The sequence below is a fragment of the Montipora foliosa genome, chromosome 7 (genome assembly GCF_036669935.1).
Source record: "Montipora foliosa isolate CH-2021 chromosome 7, ASM3666993v2, whole genome shotgun sequence".
Taxonomy (NCBI): Eukaryota; Metazoa; Cnidaria; class Anthozoa; order Scleractinia; family Acroporidae; genus Montipora; species Montipora foliosa.
In genome coordinates, this window is record NC_090875.1 from 38,446,270 (window position 1) to 38,462,531 (window position 16,262).

The 16,262-nt window shown below is 39.2% G+C and overlaps 1 long non-coding RNA gene across 1 annotated transcript; it reads right to left on the reverse strand.

The window, feature by feature from the left end:
• Positions 1–6,515: 6,515 nt before the first annotated feature.
• Positions 6,516–15,935, reverse strand: LOC138011375 (uncharacterized). Its single transcript, XR_011124709.1, has 3 exons — positions 15,829–15,935; positions 8,310–8,434; positions 6,516–7,372 (listed from the first exon to the last, which is right to left on the reverse strand). It is a non-coding gene; the product is annotated as an uncharacterized lncRNA (long non-coding RNA).
• Positions 15,936–16,262: the final 327 nt, after the last annotated feature.

A 16,262-nucleotide genomic window follows, 5' to 3' on the forward strand; every position in this document is an offset into this window, starting at 1 on the left:
AATAGCCTAATTGGTATGGATGGAAAGCTAAACTATTATAGATTTCTGCCATGCAAAAAAACGCATGAAAAAACAAATATTAGACGAGAAATGACAGTTTTTCCAAAAGTGTCGAAAACCTTGGTTGTTCGCAAAATAGCAAAGGGGGGACTAAAGGAAAATTTTCAAAAACGGCCAATTTTTTGGGCAAACTTCGGAAGGTTAGAAACCTTGGTCCCTTATGCGGTATTTTGCATCCGACAAATCTAGGATAGTTTAGCTTTTAATCCATACTAACTAGGCCATTAGGCGACTTGTAATTCCTATTTTTTAAGCCTCCGGAAATTCGACCAAAAAATTGGCCAATTTTAAAAAAAATTTCTTTGGTCGCCCCCTTGCTATTTTGTTTCATTTCTCGTCTAATAGGTCTTTTTTATGCGGTTTTTGCATAGCACAAATCTATGATAGTTTAGCTTTCCATCCATACCAATTAGGCTATTGTACGACTTGTATTTCCTATTTTTTTAAGTTTCCGAAGTTTGCCCAAAAAATCGGCCATTTTGGAAAATTTTCCCTTGGTCCCCCCTTTGCTATTTTGCGAAAAACCGCGGGTTTCGACACTTTTGGAAAAAATGTCATTTCTCGTCTAATAGCAGTGTTTTCATGCGGTTTTTTGCATAGCACAAATCTCTGATAGTTTAGCTTTCCATCTATACCAATTACGCTATTGTACGAGTTGTATTTCCTATTTTTTTAACCTTCCGAAGTTTTCCCAAAAAATCGGCCATTTTTTAAAAATTTTCCTATGGTCCCCCCTATTGCTATTTGGCGAAAACTCGCGGTTTTCGAGACTTTTGGAAAAAATGTCATTTCTTGTCTAATAGCTTTTTTTTTCATGCGGTTTTTTGCATAGCACAAATCTATGATAGTTTAGCTTTCCATCCATACCAATTAGGCTATTGTACGACTTGTATTTCCTATTTTTTTTAAGCTTCCGAAGTTTGCCCAAAAAATCGGCCATTTTTGAAAATTTTCTCTTGGTCCCCCCTTTGCTATTTTGCGAAAACTCGCGGTTTTCGACACTTTTGGAAAAATTGTTATTTCTCGTCTAATAGGTCTTTTTTATGCGGTTTTTTTGCATAGTAAAAATCTAGGATAGTTTACCTTCCGATCCATAGTAATTAGGTTATTGTGCGATTTGTATTTCCTATTTTTTGAACTTTCCAAAGTAAGACCAAAAATCGTTAATTTTTGAATTTTTTTCTTTGGTTTCCCTTTACTATTTTGCGAAAAATGGCCATTTGCGATGCTTTTAGAGAAAGTGTTATTTTTTGTTGTCTATTAGGTTATTTTTCGTGCGGTTTTTTGCATAGTACAAATCTACAATAGTTTATTTTTCGATCCATACTAATTAGGCTATTGTTCGACTTGTATTTCCTATTTTTTAGCCTTCCGAAGTTAGACCAAAAATTCGGCCATTTTTGAAGATTTGCGCTTCCCCTTTTCTTTAAAGTCCAAAAATGACCATTTTCGACACTTTTGAAAAAAGTCCTTTTTCTCTTTTCAGGGGTGTTTTTTCATGCGGTTTTTTTGCATAGCACAAATCTATGATAGTTTAGCTTTCCATCCATACTAATTAGGCTATTATACGACTTGTATTTTCTATTTTTTTGGCCTTCCCACGTTAAGCTAAAAAATGGGCCATTTTTGAAGATTTGACCTCGGTCCTTTCTTTCCCTTAAGTCCAAAAATGGCCATTTTCGACTCTTTTGAAAAAAAACTCCTATTTCTCGTCTATTACGTGCTTGTTCATGCGGTTTTTTGCATGGCACATTGTCTTTTGCTGATTGTGGTAAATTTAGTAAAATACTGTAGAATTAGGTTTTTTTATATTGTTGCATTGTGGGTAATTTGGTCAAGGTGAGTTTATAGGTTTGTTTACTATAAACCTCTTATTAGATGTCAATTAATCGTTGCAAGCAAAGACAAGTCAACATTGAAATTTCTCTCGTTGGGTACTTCTGAACGTCTACATAAGCAGGTTTTGGCACACCTATTGTTGCAAAGTGGTCTTCTTTAGTTAGACGTGTGGCAAATCTACATAGTGATCACTCTGATGAACTGTACAAATAGTGTAACCATGGACCTCTTGAGGACAGGATGTGGATTAAATAAGGTACTTCGATTTGTAAACTTGACATTTTCACAATAATTATTCCAAAATAATCCATAATCTTCCAGGAAACCATTACACACATTTCACTTTGCTCTGCCTAAAAACCCTGCATATTTGTGACACTACATGATTAAGTTACTGTATTGTCATTCTGTGGTACAGAGAGCCACGTTGGCTTGGCACGAGTAAGGCTCTGTGAAAAGGTTACACCATAGGAAATAAATATGACAGGATATGGATTTATATTTAGGTCGTTTCATCTTGTTCCTCAGGCACAGGTGCACATGATAAACTAAAGAAAGTGAAAGTACTTTTTGACAAGAGATTACAAAGTGATGTGGCCAAGCTGTCTCCAGATGCCCAAACAAGTAGCCTAGAAGGTTTTCATGCGACTATAAATTTTTGGCACCCCAAAACGATTGAGTTTTCATGGTTAGGTTCATGTTGCTGGTAAGTAACACGACACTTACAACCCCTCCCCGAGTTCACAAGCACTTTGAGTATGCCAAGGACCCAGGTGTGGATACACTGAAACTGTAATGGCTGGAAACCTTGAGCATATATGAATGGCTTCGAAGTTTCCTTTTTTTTCCTTTTTATTGAGAGACTTTCATCTCTTATCAGGCACATAATTCGGCCAGCCTTCACTTTAATGAGAATGCGAAGAGCACTACGAAAAGGACAGCAGAGGAGAACAAGTGATATCATGGGACATATCCAGAATTCAAGTTGGGTGAGGAGGCTGTTAAAGAGGTCCCAGTACCCCCCACCTACGGTAAGTCTTCATTATTTTATTTGTTTAATGCTTGCCTTGCCAGAAAGAAGTTACAAAACCCACTACCATTTTTTTCAAAAAACTGCTAACCTTATTTGTACGATATGTATTTTTTGTGTAATACATGTGCAAGTACTGGCATGACGACCAATTCTCCAAGATGTGCCAAATTTGATACATGTACATCTAAATCAGAAGATGGTGATATAGTACCCGTGTTTTATACAGGATGCAGAGGAAGACCAGAATTGTACCAGGAATATAGCTTCACGCGCGTTTAGATAACGGGGTAATTTTGTTTTTGGTTTGATTTTTTTTTTCAAACCAGTTTTAAACTGGTTTTAATAATTTTTTTTTTTAGATCACTGCCCATTATAACATACCTGGATATCTTTCTGTAGTTAATTTTATGGAGTATGTATCATATAAGGTAGAGAAATCATTTTAAGATTATTATGATGGATTGTTGTCTCTGATGTTATCATGCAAAGACAGTAGGATTTATTTATGCATGTGAACAGTAATTTTTAGTGTTTAGGGTTAAATTCTCGGCCTAGTGATTAGGTTCAAGCTCTTAATTTCGTTATGACAACTACAGACTGCCAACAAATAGCGCTGAGCAAATAGCGTTTAAGTCTATAAAGCACCCATTTCAAATAGCGCCGAGGAGCAGTATTTAAGTGTAAGCACCCATTTTAAAACGGTTAGCTTTTACTGCGAGTTACGGTTAGCCTGCAGTCTGCAAGTGTCAAACACTGCATTCTAGGTAAGGGTCTGAGTGATCAGGTTGAGGATTTTAGTTTGTTGATGTATACAACTTTCTAGGTTTTAGAGTTGTTTTATTGTCGGAAGAGATTTCTAGTGTTTGGTCACGTTACTAAACGCTCAATCACCTTGTTATTAGCAGGTACATGTACTCGTGCGTGCTAAACTGCCATAATAAAAATAACTATTCTTCTAGCGGTGGGAGCTAATAGGGAACACTGTACATGTACCAGTAAATCAGTAATAGTAATTTTAAACTTAGTTTTATTATATTATATTTTATTTTATTTTCAACATAGCGTTGTATTTAATTTCTGTGGAGTACGTTAGCACATGACGATGAATTTTCAGTTCTCTCTCTACGCTTCCAATCCAAGATGAGAAAAAAAAATCTCATTATCCAATGTTTACAAGATCAGAGGAAAAGCTAGTCTACAGTTTCAAAAAGACCACACTAAAAAAACAAAAAAGTCGCAAAAGTTTCATGTCTTGAAAAGCCTTCATTTTCATCGAGAATGTTTTTTTACAATGACTGCAAAATGCTAGAGCGCTTATTGGCTAATTCTTATTTTCAAAAGCAGACAGACACTTAAAATTCTAATTTATGCGATAATGAGGCGATATTGCTCGCGTCAGATTGAAGTTTCTCGCATTTCTGTCGCGCGTTCTTCCCGTGTTTTGACTTAATTCTGCCCCTCTGCCTTTTTGTTATTGTAACAAACCAATTGATGTCAGTTTTTCATGCGGCTGTCCTGTTATTGACAATGAATTTTGTCATAACTTTAGCAAATAGTCTGCGGATCCACTCGGCTGTTGCCTCGTGGTTCCACAGTTACTTTGACAATGGCCGTTTTTATGCTAGAGACGTTAAAGTCGTCAATACGCATTTAACGTCTGAGACGTTAAAGCAGTCTGGTATAAAAACGGGACGCATAAAAGTAGACGACCTAACAGAAACAAAAAAAATTTTTCTGAAAAAGACTGGGTTCTATCGTCGGAAGACACTGGAAACTCGGAAACTCGGCACCAAGTAAACTTAAAGCGCGCGAGTATACGAACAAAATAAAGAAGTCGGAATTACAACTTCTTAACTCTATTACTCGACGTCGCCAAGAAAGGCAACATATGGAAATACAAATGTTTTTGAAAAAGAAAAATCAATCGAGAAAGCGGCTTTTGCAGGATATGGACGAAGAACTAGATGTGGCTCAGGCACTTGGCTTGTGTGCCGCAGTTATGAAGAGACCAAGGAAAGGACGAAGCGTGGATGAAGAAAGGAGTTCCTCATTCCTCGCGACTCCTTCAAATTCTTCTTGGCCACCATGTTGTTTAAGCGATGAGCCTCGATTTCAGGAGTAACACTTATTCGTGCCAGTTGTCTCTGAACGAGTAAGGGCTAAATGGGCGTGAGTTGCTTGGCCTCCTGCGCGGACATTTTTGTGACTCGTCACGCAATCTTTCCTTCCTACGACATACGAATGTCTGCGGATTTCTTTGTGTGCGCAGGAGGCCTATGGTTGCTCCTCTGAGTTTTGCCCGCTAGTGGTGGAACAGTTTCTAGATCCTACTCGCGGCTTTGCCGCCATAATCTTTTCTAATCTAATCGTTTCCACAATCGAAACGTTCATTCTCTTAAGCAGTGCCATTGATTTCTTTGTTGGGTACAGTCATGAGAATTTGGTATTTTATGAAGATTACACTTCTTAAGCTGATAATGATCTTCATTCTCAATACCTGGCTGACTGACATTTCATTGACATTGTGAGGAGAATTTACGTGCCGATCACTCCTGGGAGTCCAAGGGTCAAAAAACGACGACGGCTTAGGCAACAAAAACGTCACTTTAAACTACAACTTTACTTCATGGACGAAGGAGCGCACATTGAATTTTAAAGCTAGATGTGAGCATGCGCATTTTCTACAGCTTTCAAACGGATTGTACTTGTTTAAATTATGAAAGAAAGGACTATTGAACCGATGCTGTATGAAACTATTAATCAGTTTCAATTTGCGTCTGCATTCTTTCAGCAGTTTCGGAATTCTTCCCTTTAACCATATCAAAGAACCTTTTCAAACACCCTCGATATTTGGTTCAACACAATAGACCTTTTTGCAGATACGTCGCCCAGTTTCAAATGACTATACCCAGGGAGTAGATACATATTAATTTGCTCCCTGAGCATCCCACAATGTCTTTCAAAACAACAGAAATCAAAATGGCCGCCGTATCTGCAAAAAGGCCTATTAGCCACCATCAAAAATACCCAAGATAAAATAAAAACAATGCTTATGCAAAATTTGGAGGGACAAACAAAGAGCATTATGGTGTTTTTGATATTGGTTAATGCTGAATGCGGACGTTTACGGAAACCCGAGGGTGAAAGTTTGTGGAGCCACGCACGGAAAGGGTTATTCAACAGATCTACTCCGCATTTCAAAAAAAAAAATTATCATTTGCAAAAGTGAACACAAATGCGCTCAAACAAAGCAAAAAGACCAATGTTATAAAAGATAAAATATTTACTGAAAAATACCAGAAAATGTGTAATCTTTATCAAAAGTTCACGCGGCAGCTAAATGACCAAAACCTAAATCTACCGGTATGTTCAAAAAATCGATAACGTTCTTTCTGAGCAAAATATCAAAAAAAGGCCAAATTGAAAAACTATCCTACTAATCTACTCCTTAACAAGTATACTTAAGATGAACGTGTTGCTTAAGTAGTTTCAACTAGCTGTAGTGTCGCTCTTAGATCAACTAAATGAGATGGCCATGGTTCAATATGGACTTAAAGGAACGTGGTCTCTAACACATTGCACTATAGAGGTTTTGCACGGCAGCCATGTTGCATGGCAGGAACAATTCTTTTCCCATGGGAACAGATGTTCTTTCTAATGCTTAACATTTTCATTGTTCCTGCCATGCAACACGGCTGCTGTGCAAAACCTCTGTTGTAACTAAATCGAGGATGAGCCATCCACTACTCCCTATGTAAACACACCAGAAATGTATTAATCACGCTTCATCGCCGCCATGTCGGTGGACGAAAACAAGAGATCGTCCACCAGCAATTGTGCATGACGTAATTGTTTACCTTGTGTCTTAAGAGATTAGTTGCAGGCCATCTCTTCTACTTTTTAAGCATTTTTAAGCAGTTCAAATGACATCTCTTCACACATCGTCTTAATTAAACACAACCTGAAAATTCTATTTTCAAGAACAATTTATCGTCTTTCACAACTGGAGAATCAAAAAACTTATCGATTGGAGCGAATTTTTCAAAGCCATACCCGGTGCATGAAATTGCATTACGAGGCTTTTGGAAGGCTGACAGATGTGACATCGCTTGTATGACCCGGCTGATGTCGCCGCGACCTCCGGAACCACTCTGATCTAGGACGCTAATAGTAATTGTACCAGAAAAGGGCCAGACTAGGAAACTGTCGTACTCTCCTTGTATCATATGAATGAAAAGTGCCACGTGGGTGCCTCTTCCACTCCCCACTCCCTTGGGGTAAATTCTTATGCCCAGAATCCTTTCTTGCGGATAATTGTACACTGCATCAGTAAAGACTGGTGTTTCGTTTTCGCGAAGTTGAGCAACCTCGGTTATTTTGAAAATGTAATAGGTGTCACTTAAAGATCGCCTTTTCAGAGAAGCTGTCTGTGAAATGGACCTATAATCAATAAGTTTTCCCGTATTAGTAAAAAGTAGACAAAAAACAATTCTGTGGAGATGGATTTCTCAATGATGACTATGGGGGGAGGGGGGGGGGGGGGGGGAGGGAGTAGGGGTTACGCTCCTGATAGATTTAGTTGCCCAGTGGTTTATTGAAAACGTGGATTTGTCTGGGGTTGTTACTTCTCCCGAGTTCACAAACCTGGCCCAGTTGTTCAAAAGAAGGGTTAAGCATATCCATCGGATAAATCACTAGCCATTGGATAGCGCAATTGTCGATATGTCGTATCCACTGGATAGCTCTGTCTATCGCTATCGTTTGAACAACTGGGGCCTGGTTTTCTTTTACGTCCCACAGGATTAAGACATACAAGGGTTGTGAGATGGGGCCCACGGTTTATCGTCATCATCCGAGAAGCCTAGGTAGAGAGTCTAAACATTTGTAGAGATCGTTACAAAGGCATATTTATTCGAAGGCCCTGCGTGTAGGTCTGGCCGGAGGTTTAATTCCGCGACCTCCTGCACAGTAACCCAATGCCCAACCGGTCAGCGGTTAAACTCGTTCTTGGAATGGCAAATAATCAAACCTAAAGAATCCTCGTTTTAAACAGATGACGGCAAATAAACGCCCTAAACTAAAAACAAAAAGCGGTACATAGCGTGGAGAACTTATGTTTCCCTCAACTGCGGTCGACGTCGAAGTTGGATTCACTCCCCAATTAATCTGTGAAAAAGCAAAAATGGGGTCTCCCACCATTATACAAAAAAGCATGACAGTGTGAAAATGTGTCTATCCTCAAAAAGATCATGACGATTGAGAAGTTCTGAACAACTATTCAAATTTAGATATCCGGATATTCTTTACCAGTTTTCACCAAATATACCGCACAGATCATTGCACAAAGTATTGGTGATAATTCGGACTTGCCACTTGCCTCGTTAGTTTCGGTGTCCACTGACTCATCTCCCCTGCGGTGCATGTATGCTCCGTGGCTCTTTCAATATCCCCAACAGAAGAGATTAAATTGACTGCCATAACCTGTTGGTCAAGCAGAGTTGTCTGCCCCGTGAATTTCGAACAAAACCACGGACAGTTAACATCAGACGACTAAATGTTTCTTTAATTAATTCATCATCAGGCATATGTGAAATTGAAATATCTTTGAACGAGTTGTGCTTAGTTAAACCAGTTTTCAAATGACTGTCAAAAGTAATGACGCGATTGCAATTGCTACGCTTAATGATCGGTTTAAAAATCTCGTGCCAGTTTTCAGTATCAACCCGCGAGGCATGCACGCGCGATTTTTCCCGCGCTTGGAGCAAGTTACATAGAAATGCTACAAATTTGGATTGGTTCATTAAGCCGTTTGCTTTGAAGGCCCTTCACGGACAAAATATCGAATGTGCTTGTATCAATGTTATGTTTAATACATGAATGTTATGTGCAATAAATCTATAAGAAAAGATGTCCGATATAAATAAGAGAAGCCCAATACAATTAAGGGATGTTTGATACTCCTAAAACATGTTAAATATAATCAAAAGATGATAGATTTAAAAGATTAGTAAGCGGAAATGATTTTGAAAGACAGGAAGTGAATGTCATTACGTACCAGGCTCCCTCGAGAATGCAAGGGCTTTCCCTGAATACAAAATGGCGTCTGCTGGAGCTACTTGTACAATTTGGCTTCCAGACACAGAAAGGTTTCTCATGGGATTAATGCAATAACTACGAAAGCAAAGCAACAACGAAAACGTCACAGGCACTTAGTCCATTCTTTATTCATTCGTTATTCGTAGAATGGAAGAATACGAAAGAATTTAGGTGTTCTAACCTCGAGAATCAGTCATATGTAGGAGAAATTTGCTTAATGGCCTACTTTTAAAAACACCAATTTTTTGGCATCTTGAAAAAGCTGCGATGTCACTTCGAGGGAATTGGGGAAAAAGCGTATACCACAAAAACAGAAGTCCTGTCTCAAAAATACTCAGTATCGACGACATTGACTTCATTTGCGTTAATTGCTAATTTCGGTTTACAGTGTCCCTAACTAGCGCTCCAGCGCTAAAATGACTAGACAATTAAATTAAGTTCTTTTCCTTTTAGAGAAAACGGGGTAGACCTTCATATACCGGACTAAGATGGCGGAGGACAAAAGAACCATTGTTATTCCGATTAGGCCTTACTAACTAGCTATTGTTATGCTCGCTTTGTTCTTTCGTTTTATGGACATTCGAGTGGTTTTCAGTCGAGTAATTAGTGAATTACTTTGGTTTATGATTATTTCACTCAGTGATTGGTTCAAAGTTCTTGCGCCACTTTTTTGACCAATCAGAAGTGAAACCAAAACCAATCGTGGCTCGCGCGTGAACATTTTCCCGTGCCTTTTGTCGGCTACGTGTAAATACTTCGAATTTTGATTGGTTTACTGGATTGTCTCTGTCCTTTTTGATTAGCCAAAGTAATTACTTTGGTTTTACGACACTCGATTGAAACTCGCTTTAATTATTTTGGATCCGGTATATAAAAGACCAGCCAGAAAACGAAGGTCCTCGTCCCTGTGAACAGCAAGAACTCCATGCCCTGCTCTTTGCGAATAGTATGTGGGTTCTTTTTCGTCCCACAGATTTATGAACATTAAAGGGTTGTGAGACGATGCCTATGGTTTATCGTCCTTATCCGAGAAGACTAGAGAGTAACGATTTTGAAGATGTCCAAAAAGGCAGCACTTTCTGGCAGCTTCTGCAAGTATGGGCAAAAAAATTACGTAAAACAAAGGAAACAAAAGACAGGAAACGGAACAACTCCAAATAAAGATCAATATCAAGTGACCAAAAACATAATGCTTTCCGGTACCTGCAGAAAGGCCCCAGCTTCTCCTCAGTTTTAAAGACCACGAGTGATGGCAGCCCGGTGCTCAACCGCGGCGACTCACAAAGAACTCTAAAGAATCGAAATGATTGGTCGTGGCGTCTCGTTTGGGCGGTGCGTTCGTAGCTATTCTTGGTTTGCATCCACGTGATGAGACGGCTATGTTCGTGTATAAAACAATAGAAAATGGCCCCACACGCTTTGCATAATAATAGAGTCAAGTTCCCAAATAATAATAATAATAATAATAATAATAATAATAATAATAATAATAATAATAATAACTATCAAAACAATTAGTAAATATTTACAATTTTAAACTATATATCGAAGTTATTTACAAATTTTAAAAACTAAACTACATATTCACGATAGAAGACTATTGTGAATAATTTATAAATTGGAAAAAGACAATTAAGTATTACTAAAGAAAAAGCTAATAAAAAATAATAAATAACTAATGATAGTAATAATAATAATTTAAAATGATGATCTAAAACATATTGGTCTAAAAACTTATTGTACATAAAAGGTCTTATGTATCAAAGAGAAAAATCAGTCAGGCGAAAGCATAAAACATCCGTTAATAAATTATTATGTCAGTCCAGCAAGTCCTTTCTCTGTCTCTAAGTCATTCTCCTGTATATTTGTCTTTCTTCTCCGTGAGCTTGTTCCCCTCAAACAAACTAGGGCAGTCCGCAGGATGGCGAAGGACACTTTCGTTCGAGTCCATGCGATTATTGTTGCATAGTCCTCCAGCTTCTTTGAACAGATGAGCTCGGCAAGTCTGGAATGGTACTGCTGACACTCCTGAGACATACCTCCTGTTGTGGTGAAAACCAAGGGCGTAAAAATGCCATTCTCGACTTCTATTATTCTGGATGCATATTTCCGCTTCTTTTCATCTTCGTGCAATTTATATATCTGTTTGGGGCTAAGCTCTTTATACGAGTCCGCATTCTCAGAATCCACGGCAGTGCACATCGAGACGGGCATCTGGTGCTTTGTTTGCTCCCCCGAGAGGTGAGCTCCTCCCCGGAAAGGGGTTGTAAGGTGGGCTCGATTGCTACGTCATAGCAAACCATATCTAGTAGCTCCGCCTCCAGGTCACGTATCTCGTTATGACGTTGTATGATTAGGCCGCCTCGCTGGCATATCATCGCGTGGTCCACGGTAAAGCTGCAGCTGCATACGCATACTGATGGGCTATCAGGAATGGGCCAGTCACAGCGTAGCCTCAGTGCATCACGAAATTCCCGCTTTCTTAGGTTAAAAATTCAAGTCTTTCAGTGGAATTGAAGTAAGCCAACTAGAGGCGCCCTTTTCGCATGCCAGGTCTACGGCTCTTTGTGTCCTTACTGAGAGAGAGACCTTCAGCTCCTCTAGCTTCCCCTTCAGATCAACATCTTTTTCTTTTCGAACAGCATACATCAGCCATCGCACTTCTGCATCATCTGGGGTCCCATGGGATTGCGCCATTATCTTATCAACAAGTGAAGCGCTCATCCTGATGGATGCTGAATACTCTGACTCCGCACTTTCAGATGGGTTTGTCATTCCCAGGCCTCCCATACGGGCAGGAAGTGCTAGCAGTTTTCGTTCAGTCACAGAGCAGTTATGTTCTCTTAGTGACGGTATGAGGACATCTGAGATAGCACGCTCGAGTGGTTCCAAGAGATCTTCGATATCTGGCAGGGTCCTCATGAAGTAAGTCCACTTATGCCTTAGCCCGAATGTAAAAGCTGCATGGCAAGTTTGCGGTTCAGAGGTTGCAAAATCTGCTAGTAAAGTTACTTCACTGATCCACTCCTTTACTTTGCTGCCGACATACTCCTCTAGATACGAACTCTGTCCGAGTGCTGCGCCAAGGTGTTTGCGCCCTTCCATGGAGATGTTTATTCCAGTTCCCGCAAACACATCATTTGCTTCTTTCAGCTTCTCTGGGTTTACCACAAGCCAGCTCTTCTTTGCGTTTGAATAGTAGCCTAAAGCTGGACCCGCTGCCTGCAGCTCGTCCCACCACTTTCTGATGTCTGTCAACGCACCCGCTCCAGTGGCATCGTCGGCATACCAGCACTGCTTTGCAGAACTACGAAAGCTCAAGAGAGTAATCAGGGGTTGAAGACTGATTGCATATAAGCTCATAGCTAAAGGATCCCCTTGTGTAGTGCCTTCCGAAGACAAGAGCTCTTTCTCTTCAGTAAGAATAAGTCGCACAGGCGCTCTGTAGGTATTTATTGCATAGGTGGCAATTATTGGACATAAAACTCTAACGTTGTGCAGCGCTGCCGCTCTATTAAGCGAATTAATAATAATAATAATAATAATAATAATAATAATAATAATAATAATAACAATAATAATAATAATAATAGTAATAATAAACTTGTATAGCGCCGATATCAATATAGCTTTTTTCATCAGCATTGTTCTGTACACCAACATGGCCGCCGTGACGTCAGATGCAAACCATCAATTGCAGTTAATAGGCCATTTCTGAGATCATATCTGCCTCCTCTTCAAAGCGAGTCTAAGTGCGAGGTTTTTCTTATGATAATTAGTTTTCGATTCCTTCATATGTAAAGTAGAACCAATTGAAATCACAAAAAAACTTCGCAGTTAGACTCGCTTTGAAGAGGAGGCAGACATGAACTCAGAAATGGCCTATTCCATGAAAAACCTTTCTGTGTCTGGAAGCCAAATTGTACATGCAGCCTCAGTAGACGCCATTTTGTACTTGCATTTTCGAGGAGCCTGGGTAAGTAATGACACTTCCGTAGTGCAAAATCATTTCCGCTTCCTAATCTTTTATATCGATTATCTTTTCGTCATATCGAAAATCTTTTAGTTGTATCAAACATCCTTTAGTTGTATTGGGCACCTTTTATTCTCATCAGAAATCTTTGCTTATAGATTTATTGCACATAACATCTATGTATGCAACATAACATTGATACAAGGATATTTTGTCGAAGTCATTACTTTGGTGTTTGTTTTACGAAACTGAATTGAAAACCGCTCTAGGTAGTATTAATTACTCCAATGAAAACGAGGTTAGTCAAAACCACAAAATCATAGCCTCTGACCGTGAATGAACAATTCGTGGCTTACTTATTTTCGGTGATGCGGATAAATAACAATTATTCCATGAGCCCGAGTTGGATATGAAGTGATAAAATAACCACCGAGCGCGTAGCGCGAGTTGGTTATAACACTTCATATCCAACAAGGGCGAATGGAATAATTGTTTTAGTAATTTCTCAAACCGGGTTTTGCCGCCGATTTTTATTTCCACAATTTTACAAAGCGTCCGGAAAGAGCATCTTAGCGTACTATTTTCCATATGACGTAGAACTTCGACTATTGGCTCATAGTCGGAGTTTTTTAGCCTATCAAAAAGCTATAAATGCAATAGTCGGAGCTGAAAATTTACTAATGTTAGATAGACAGCTCCACAACTTAATTGTGAATAAGAACTCTGAAAATGGAAAGAACCTTTTCAAAGCCCATTGAAATACGTCTCCTCATAGCCTGCTCGCAGGCGGTAGATATTGTTGTTATCGCGAAATATGGATCATGAGTCGCAATGTTTCCTTTTCAATTGACTGTTGTTCTATCTAGGATTGATACATTTGTACCTGGCATCTCTTACTATTTTGAGGCGTGATAACGACGTTATTTGAACGTCGAAGCGTTTCGTCCGTTTCTAACGCTTTTACCTTCCCTATGACTGAAGAAATATTTACGGCATTGTTTTTCAGGTGCACGTTTCAAAACGTCTTTTCTTATTCGTAAAACCACGGTGAACAGCAGAAAACTTTGAATCAGATAAACTTATGAAGATTTTAAGATGCGACATGTATGTGAACTTAGAAAAGCGCCCCTGATTCTGTATTCATAATTAAGATTATCCGGGCCGAAAGAAACCATTACCGTCCAGCGATCCGTAACTGAACGAAGCCTTTAGTGGTAATAAGAAATGCGGTTGCGCTAAAAGACCAATAAAGTGTATGTTGAAACAAGGGACGAAACGGACAGGAATCGAAGAGAGAGCTACATTTGTAAAACGACCAAGGGCCTCTTGATATGAACCCAGTTGGCCGGGCGGGCTCGGTTGCCGGGATCTCGGTTTTCCCAAGCGGGATCTCAGTAAGCGGGCTAAAATTTTACCGTATGAATTCATCCCAGTTACTGGGAGCAAAATAGTACAATGCATTTTTCGTGATAGAACGAGATACATTTTTCTTTGTGCAGTAACCTGAAATTTGTTTTGACTTTACGTTAACTATCAAATGAAACTATTCCGAGCTCATTATTGGAGAAAGGAGAAGTAAAAACTCGTTGAAGTCCTTTCTATCACGAAAATGCATTGTATTGTTTTCCTCCCGGTAACCGTGCTGAAGTGTTCACATGGCAAACTTTCCAGCCCGTTCTCTCTGATATGAACACATCGAAAATTTTTAAAAGGATTTAGAGGTGAGGGGAGATTGCAGAAACCTGGAAAGAGGCCCTAATTAAACTATACGAAAAGACGAGAGAGCTGATACTTACCGTGAAACGTCAATGGCGTTTAAATTAATAAACAGAGCGGTTGATTAACTTTCGAATGTGCGAAGCCTACGGATTACCGGCCAATAAACATATTGATTTAAATTTAATTTCACTTCCGAATATGGGTTGTTTCATACAGTTCAAGTGCACTATATATGGGTTATTGACCAAGCGTGAGGTCAAGGTGGCTGGATATTGGCCAAGAAGGAGGCCATCATCCAACCATCTTGACAGAACAAGCTCGATCAATAAAGGATTTATTATATGACTTAAAACACCAAAAAAGGATCTTTGATCTTGCGGGACCAGGCGAGAAATCCGAGCGGGCAAGAAAGCTCCATCTTGCCCGCTCGGGTAGCCAATCGCAGCGCGCGATTTGGAGGATCTTGCGTACCATACTTCACATGCAAGTCAGCCTAGACCTATGCTAAATTTAGATCGTTTTGGAGTGGAATTAATCAATTATTAAGAAGCTGGTTTCTCATATTAATACTAACAATAACAAACTATTACTTTATTGAAATCTCAAGCTTATAATTTAATATTATACGTTAAAAAATACTTATGACTGGCTAAAAGAGAGTGCATTTCTTTCGTAACACGGGGCAAATTTTAGCTGTAGTACTAGTGCAAATTACAAATGAACTCGTCACACGTTTCCTAGAATGAATGACTTTTGGACGAAATCAAGGAGACGAATGGCTTGCTGTCCTCTTACTCTGCTCTCGTTGCACTGTGATTTCTTTTCTCCCTCTCTCTCTCTCTCTCTTTACTTTTTTTTTTGCTTTCCTTCACGGCCTCAAGAGATCCTCAACTAAATGATCGGAAATCAACGTGACTAGTCCTTTTTAACGCCAAGTTTTCCTTTTCATTTCAACAAAATTCTCGATCCGATTTTACAAGCATCTTTGATTTAACTAACTTTGATATTCGTAACTATAAAATTTCAATGTGCACAAATTCACTTCCGGGAAGACCAGTTGCCACTGTGATCCGACAAAAATTTCCCACAAACGTAAGTATTTACTCACCAATGCGAGGTTCGTGAGTGTGTGCTTGCTCATTCACCGTCGTTCTTGACTGTAAAAATGTTTAGTTGCGAATTTTGATGCTCCACTGGCATAAATCTTGTGTGTCATGCAAGGTGTACGGCCGTCTTATGTATGTGGATGTGTGTGTTATTGCGTGTTATGCCAAGTGACCGCCGTCACATGATTCTGCCTCAAATATCAGTTTATTTGCGAAATTTTGAGGACGTTAATGGCCACTTGTCACTGTTTCCTCCGCATATTTGCCGGTTGGCTGGTCACGCTTGCTTTGATTGAAATTAAGCCATCCTTTCATTGCGTGTTTCTTATAATTCTTGTGTTTTCTACGTAGCAGAATAGTTTAAAAGTTCTTTATAAGCAAAGCATTCATGCCACTCATTTATATGATTACTGCAATTTACCAAATCGTTTGTCGC